General features: G+C 42.2%; 1 long non-coding RNA gene across 1 annotated transcript; it reads right to left on the reverse strand.

The window, feature by feature from the left end:
* Positions 1-3,043: 3,043 nt before the first annotated feature.
* On the reverse strand, positions 3,044-7,409 carry LOC104945932 (uncharacterized). Its single transcript, XR_798388.1, has 4 exons — positions 7,271-7,409; positions 6,887-7,050; positions 4,775-4,901; positions 3,044-4,526 (listed from the first exon to the last, which is right to left on the reverse strand). It is a non-coding gene; the product is annotated as an uncharacterized lncRNA (long non-coding RNA).
* Between the last annotated feature and the right edge of the window lie 998 nt (positions 7,410-8,407).

Consider the following 8,407-nt stretch of genomic DNA (forward strand, 5'->3'; position numbering starts at 1 on the left):
GTCAGCAAGGTATGACGGTATGAAAAAAATGATACCGCCTATGCCTAGTTCACACCAAAAAGACTACTTAGTGCCGGGAACTTTTACCCCCATTTTTAGTGCCTGCTAGAGAGGTGGTGCTATCCTGGGGGGAAAAAGTACCCCAGTTCTGATTGGCTGGGCGAATTGCAAACCACGCCCCACAAAACTCTGAAAAGTTTTGTGAAGCCACCATTGTATTTGTGGCATTAGCATTATTAGCATTAGCATTAGCCCCGCGCACCAACGGAGAGAGAATAACTTATGGCAACACAAAAGAAAACATGGGAGCAGTGGAGATGAGGAGGTGTCGGCGTTCTGGCGATTTACTCGGAAGGCTTCAGTAGAACCTTCTACTGAAGCCAGTCCCCAACTCCGGGGACTTCCGGCCGGGGACTTCGGACGGCAGTATACGCCGTGAAGTTGTTTGCAGCCTGCCAGTAAACCCAAAGCAGAAGAAGACGAAGTGACGTCAGCGGCTCATTTACGTAATCTTCCCTCAGGGAAAAGTACGAAAACGCGATTGGTACTTAGTGCCCTGGGGCATTAAGTGCCGGGGCACTAAGTACTGCAAAGTACGCGGTGTGAACGCGGCTCTGGTGTCATGTTTACAATGCAGATTATTGACATTAGGTCTGGCCATACAGTCAATCATTATCCTGGTGATTATTTTGCAGATAAACCTAGTAACCCCGCCCCCCTTTTTTTTTTTTTAAATGGCTCTTTTGAACGGCTCTTTGAAAGGAACGGAGCCATAAGATCTGGCTCCCTTCAAAGAGCCATAATTCCCATCACTAGTAATTACCGGCTAACTGGAACTCTACAGACTATACAGAGATGCTGTATGAGAAACCAATGTGAGTTTGGAACATTGAACAATGTAAATCTATTCTAGTAGACCTCAACAATGGAAATATGATCAGTAGAAATGGCCATGACATGGGACCTTTAAATGTTGTATGTGAGGGACTACGGATGGAAAGTAGCTCAAAGCTAAAAATCCAGCATATTTATTACACTTGAAGCATTCTTTGTTTTGGGTGTTCATGAATGTGCATTGTCCCTGCCAAATAAACGATTACATTAAATATATCTAACAGCCTTCTGATGTCTTCCTCCCACATTATGTATATATTTAACTTTAAATGTCCATTTTCTTTTGTCTATTTTGAGATGTTTCTATTTTTCTACTCATTTTCTTTTTTACATTATTTGCAAATGTGGTCCTTTAGTTTTATGCAATAAACTTGATTCTGAAATGTAGAAAATATCAATTAATCTCCCAACATGTTTAAAGGAGATTGCCCAGTTAAGGGTTCATTTAAAAAGGGAAATAAAACATGTCAGACAAACTGCAGCAAATGTAAACCTACATAACTTCTGTAATAACAGTGTAATGGGATACAAATTAAATATATATAATACACATGTCTATGGTCTGGAGGCGTGTGGCGCAGTGGGCTAGTGCGTTGGGATCAGGGGAGCACAGGTTCAAACCCCACTGCAGTCAGCATGTCGTTGTGTCCCTGAGACACTTCACCCCAAATTGCTCCTGTGGGGATTGTCCACAGTACTGAGTATGTTAGTCGCTTTGGATAAAAGCGTCTAACAAGTAACATGTCATGTAATGTCTGCACAGCCCTCCACTTTAAAATAAATACACTGCTGTCATATTATATGCATTGTCCCAAGTGTTTTAGTTTTAGGCAATAAACTTGATTCTGAAATGTAGAACATATAAATTAATTTCCCTAAATGTTTACATGAGATTCCCCATTTTCAGGGTTAATGTAAACCTTAGACAAGTGAAATTAAATGTCAGAAACCATAGCACATGTCATGCTACTTGGTAATAAACCCAGTTCTGATCCTGAAAAAACACTGCAATAGGCGTAAACATGTGGAAAATATCAATTAATTCCCCAAAATGTGATTGCCCATTTAAGGGTTAGTTTAAACATTAAACAACACGTGAATTAAAACCATGTCAGTGTGAGATCTTACGGTTTAAATGTCAACTGTTGTTTTTTTTAAATGTCAACTGTTGTGTCATCGGCAGCAGCTGCTGAGCTAACACCGCTAGCCACCTGCGAGCTAACAGCCCTAACATCACCTCATAAAACCTATAAACATCAAACCGTGGGTTTAGTTACACATGGGGGGGAAACAAGAGGAGTTTGTTACCTTTGTGATCCGTTTTAAAGCCATGGTTGCTGCGTCGTGGAGGAGGAGGTGAAGCTAGGTGATGCTAACTAACTAGCATCTAGGCTTGTTAGCTTCAGTAGGCCGGCTAAGCTAAGCTGTGCTAACACATACACCGGGTTTCAATACTGACTTTGTTTTAATCTCGTTTGTTTGTCTTAGTAAACTCAGGTATTGATACTTTATCTCTGCTTCGCGTCAGCCCTTCACTTTAAACTGACTCTGGAATAACGGGACGAGTCTGTCGGTTCTTTTCCAACCCAGTTTAGATGAGACCACGCCCACTTCTGCATTAACGTAACTCTGCGTGATTGCGTCATGGATGCGTAGAACGTAACGTAACACATTTATGTCATGCTCTTGCGGGCTCTGAAGTGAAATGTACTTCTTGCGCCAAATACATCAGTAAAAGTAAATCAAAGTTTATTTAATTAGCCCAATATCACAAATTGTGCTTTTGTCTCAGGGGGCTTTACAGTTTATACAGAACATGAATACGCTGCTGTAAGCTTTTCAAATATGTATTGAAGAGAGAAGAGTCCCTGGGTACAACTTGACAGAAAGCTTCCAAATAAAAGTGGGATTTGTCAAAGGAAGTGAAAGTTAATATTATAGCAACTAAGAATATCTTGTTTCCACAGAACACAAGGCTACCGACATGTTGATAGAAGAGACATGAAGAAGTGGATTTTGCATAATAGGTGACCTTTAAATAAAATAAATTACTTTCTTTTTATAGTGAAAGGCTTGAAAACAGTCCTGTAAATAATCATACTAGTACATTAAACGGATCCGGATTAAATAAACAGACTCAACAAGGGTGTATATATAAAAAAACAACTTTATTTAAAAAATAACAACCAATGAAAAGCCTGTGTTGAACTGTACAGTGCTGGGTGAAGATATAAATAGAGAAAAGTCTACAACTCCTCACAGCTCTGGACTTCCTTTCCCACAATGCCTTGCAATAGTCTTATTTTATCAGAGGATCACACTGACATGAAAAAACATGTTTTAGCAAATCAAGTATTTCAAAGCGTTCAGTGGTGAAACAGACAGAAAATAAATGGGCCAAAACAACTAAACAAAAACTTTTTTTTTTGACACCTAAAAGACAGATTTCAATGTTTTAAAGTCATATTCATTTCCACATGTTTATAAGTGAAACCGTGTTGTAATGATTCCTCCTGTTCATACGGACAGATACACTCCAGTTCATATCAGGCATAGGGTGTCCCACAAATAGTCCATATCCTGCATTTGATTGACAGTCGCCCGTCTGAAACGTGGCTTTTATCCGCTTTTATCCAACATTTTTTATAAAACAAGAGAGGGCGATGCCCATTGGCTGCCTCAGATGTCAATCAATCAGCAGAGACATGTGTTTACTTAAAGGTGTAGTCGCTGGACGACGAGATTCACAGAGAGGGAGTGCGTTCGTCGTGTGTGTGTGTGTGTGTGTGTGTGTGTGTGTGTGTGCGTGCGTGCGTGCGTGGGTGGGTGGGTGTGTGTGTGTGTGTGCGTGCGTGCGTGCGTGCGTGCGTGCGTGCGTGCGTGTGTGTGTGTGTAATGTAAAGCTTTGAGAGGTCGAGAACACCTGATAAAGAGATTTATAAGAACAGTCCATTCACCATTTATTTGAAGGGTTGGATAGACATTATATTAAAATCTAAAGTAGCTCTTAGCAACGCACTACACGTCTTCTTTCCCCCACGTGGCTTGTTGGAACCTGGTCACTATAATCAGGGATAAGAAATGTGATATCTAAAAAGGGAATAATCCTAAAATCTCAACATAAATGTGGGCGCAACATTTGAACTCAAACTGGACATAGGGACTCTTTAAACAGATCATCCCCAGCCTGTCTGAAGAGGAGGAATCACACCAGCATCCCTTCACATTACCACATGTGAGAGTTATTCAAACAGATTGAACCCATGCTTTGGGGCACATGTCTTTACAATCATCTCTCTAGTTATAGCACCTTTCCCCTGAAACTAAACCCTCCGTCTGATGTCCCCGTCTGTCCCTGAACATGATCCTAAATATCCTCAACTCATTCAAATCCTTATATTTTCTTATTTTACATTCTTTGGTTGTTGGAGTGCCATCAATACATCTTGAGTTTCTGTCAACAGGTTTAAAAACACATTTCATTAAAAAACAGTTTGTTAAAAAGCTTCCTGATGAGTGGTTGGTTTGTGATTATGGGATGGATGTTCAGGCTGTGGAGAGCTCCACTCCGCTGTCACACACCCCGCTGTCGATCTGCACCTCCGCCTTCACATCCTGCACCTGAACCTCACCTGAGGACGAGACACAGTCATGTGATCACTACGGTGTATTCAGGGGGCGTCAGAAAAATCAGGATTTATTTTTAATTCATAACTTAATGGTTTAAAAAAATATGTTTTGAGAAAGAATATATTATACTTTCACATTGTTATTATTATTCATTCAATTAATTCCATTATTGTTATATTTCATATTTGTTTTAATAATTGTGGTGTTATTTATTAAAGATCTAAAATGCTGACTCATCGTGTGATCTCACCTCCGCTCTCATTGGTCAGCTGAGTGTCGTCGTGGTTACGCAGAGCCTCCTCCAGGACGCTCAGCGCTCTGCACTCTCCGACTGACCTCAGACCAGCGAGTAGATCCCGCACAGTCCCACCTGACACCTGCAGGTCAGAGGTCAGAGGAGCACAACACATAATCAGATACAACGTTATTGATCCTCACTGGACTCCTTCGTTTACTTCCAGAACATCACTACAGAGGGGAACAGACATTCAACAAAACATCACAATCACTGAAGTGAACACGCTCCTCTATCGCAGTGGTTCCCAAACGGTGTGGCGTGAGGCAAGTCCGGGTGTGCCGTGGGATTTTGTGACAACCATACGTTATTATTGCAATATACAACTACACAAAAATAATTATTTTTTAATTTACTATATCAGTACTTTGTATGCACTCATTTCATAATACAGAGGCAAACTCTATACCTAAAAACAATTCTTTAAAAAACAATCCTCACAGAACCCCATATTTCGCTGTTAACGCAGTTGCACAGGTGGGAATTATAAGACCGTGACACATCAAAGGCTGAAGGACAACATTAAAACAGAGAAACAAGCAAGAGGGAAAATGGAGCGCTTTCTTGTACAGAGCAAACCACCAACCACCCGTGCAGAGACTGCCGACAACCCACCACCAGGGTAGGATTTTCACGGCGGCCATGGCTGTCGTAGCCCCTCGGTCTGGCCGTTATGCCCCACAAATAAGTGTACGTCCTACGGCCACCATGGCCTGTGTGCCCCTGATACTGTTAACATCTCGAAGTTGCTTTAAAAGCGTCAGAACGGTGTTTTCTGAACTGCATTATGCTGCGTTCACAACGGACGTGATGCGAATATTCTCATCGCTCTAACCGCTGGAGTTTCACGCGGCTGTCAGCGTTTTTTTACTCCTGTCATTCAAACAGGACGCGCTGGAGAGGGGGCGGGGCTTATTTCCATGTAAATACTGTGGTGGAAACCAACTACGACAAAATTAACCGATTTGACCGTGATTTAATTGTAATACACATTTCAAAATGATGCCGAAGTAACTACATACTGATACCGGTTAGTAAAAAACATGAATTAATGCTTTGCCAAGTCTGCAGACAAGACGGCAGACGAAAAACCTTTTAAAATGCGTGTTTTCTGAATGGATCAATCAAGCTAAACTAACCTGTAGCTGCTCCGTCCACACTCACAACAACGTCCAAAAGACCGAATTAAAGTAGCGATTATAAGAAGCCTAATTTGATAAAGTTTCAAATTAATTTCGGAAATATTTCGTTTGGCATTAGTAAATAATTATGCACATTTACAGATATTTTACATGATATGAGTGATAACACGTGTTATAAGGGCTATTTTGCACAATAGGTGTGCCTTGAGATTTTTACTTGTCCTTTGGTGTGCCTTGGGCACAAAAAGTTTGGGAACCACTGCTCTATCGTACATTAGATCCAGGATTTGACACGACCAAGCTCCCAGGAAGTGCTCCGGACTCTGAGGAAAATGTTCCTAGTGGCCAAACGGCGGTACTACAACTCCCGTAAAATGCACGAAAAGCTGAATCTAGATTTATTTTCTCTCTCCATTCATTCTACTGAGCCGAGAGCAGGATATCGGGGGCGGGGCTTAATGACAGGAGGTGGGGCTTAATGACAGGGGGCGGGGCTTAAGGAGAAACTCAACTCTGCTCTATAATCTCTGACAGCAAGGCCTGATGGGTAATTTATGACGTTTTACTCTTGAGAATCTCAGGCCATTTTGTCTTCATGAGCCAATGAGCAGCTCTCATAGGAAAGAACAAGCCCCGCCTCCAACGCTGGATCCGGATCTTATTAAACATCCAAGATTGGACTCCTTTGTTTACTTTCAGGACATCACTACGGAACACTCTCGCTCCTATTGGCTAGCGCTCCAACCCATTGTACGTGTTAGGCTAAGGGGCGGGACATCTCTAAGTTGGTTGACCAATCACAGAGTTGCTACTGTTTTTCACTGTAACAACAACAAAACAGTCACATGAAAACAGTGTGTGTGTGTGTGTGTGTGTGTGTGTGTGTGTGTGTGTGTGTGTGTGTGTGTGTGTGTGTGTGAGAGACCTCGTAGCTGTCCAGCAGGGTTTTGGCGGGGGAGGGGCTCAGCCTGAAGGCCGTGTTGAGGATCCCGAGGCTCAGGCTGTGAGCCAGGTTTTCCCAGCATCCTTCACTCTCCAACGCGCGACACACCTGCTGCTTCACCTGCACGTCCAGACTCGCCAGGTCACCTGCACGTGCACGCACACGCACACACACACACACACGCGCGCACACACAGGAATGAATTAATACAGCAAATACAGGGAGCTGTGAGTATTTTCTTTTCCATGAAGTCCATTTCCTAATGCTGTATGTTGAAACTGCTCTCGACAAAATATAAAGACTAATTAAAGAAACGTACATTAGTGTGTGAGTCATAAACAAAATCAAAGTACAGACTAAACTCACCTTGAGGAGCGGCGAAGGCTTTGTGTGGAGACTTTGGTTCATACTCTTTACCGTTCAGAAGATCCAACACCTGCAAACACACACACACACACACACACACACACACACACACACACACACACACACACACACACACACACACACACACACACACACACACACACACACACACACACACACACACACACACACACACACACACACACACACACACACACACACACACACACACAACACACCACACACACACACACACACACACACACACACACACACACACACACACACACACACACACACACACACACACACACATTACACAATGATTACACAACAACACGAGATCAAGAGATCATACAATAAAAAATATAAGGAAATGATAATGAAGATAGTTCTAGTCTGTCAGGGTTGCAGTATTTTCACATAGAATTGAGTGAGAACTGAAGCATTTTGAATAAAGTGATGTGTGATGCATGTATCTGCAGTGTGTTTATGTTATAGCACAGAGCAGAGCATTTAAAGTCTTTATGGGTTTTTTTGAGAGCGACAACAGCTCACAAATCTGTCTCTTTAATGCTAAGCTAAGCTATCCATGTCCTGTGTGTGTGTGTGTGTGTGTGTGTGTGTGTGTGTGTGTGTGTGTGTGTGTGTGTGTGTGTGTGTGTGTGTGTGTGTGTGTGTGTGTGTCCTACCTGCAGCCATCAGCAGAGCGGTCAGTTTGAGAGAGCCTCGTCCTGCAGCGATGTGGAGCGATGTGGAGCCATTGAAAGTGGAGCAGTCCACCTTTGCGTTTCCCTGAAGACACAGGAAGTATAAACGAATGTGCAACAAACCAATTCCATAATGAAGAAAAAAGCTTTGAATACATCCAATTCCCAGTTCTCCCAGTTTGAATGTGTGTTTGGTGATCATTATTATTTAGAGTCATTGCGTGCCTATTGATTTGAACACGATCCGTGTATCCATCATTTCCTGGTCTTCTCTAAAGAAGAGGGACCAATGGAAACGTTGTCATGTTGCCGTTGGTCACCATGGAAACATTCATTAGCTAACAATGACATTATTGTTCTATTAATATAAAGGGTACTCCAGCTGCTAGTTATGGGTATGAAGTACATTTCAAAGCTCTTTACTTTG

Source organism: Notothenia coriiceps, unplaced genomic scaffold, assembly GCF_000735185.1.
Source record: "Notothenia coriiceps isolate Sejong01 unplaced genomic scaffold, NC01 NC01_scaffold00010270, whole genome shotgun sequence".
NCBI lineage: Eukaryota > Metazoa > Chordata > Actinopteri > Perciformes > Nototheniidae > Notothenia > Notothenia coriiceps.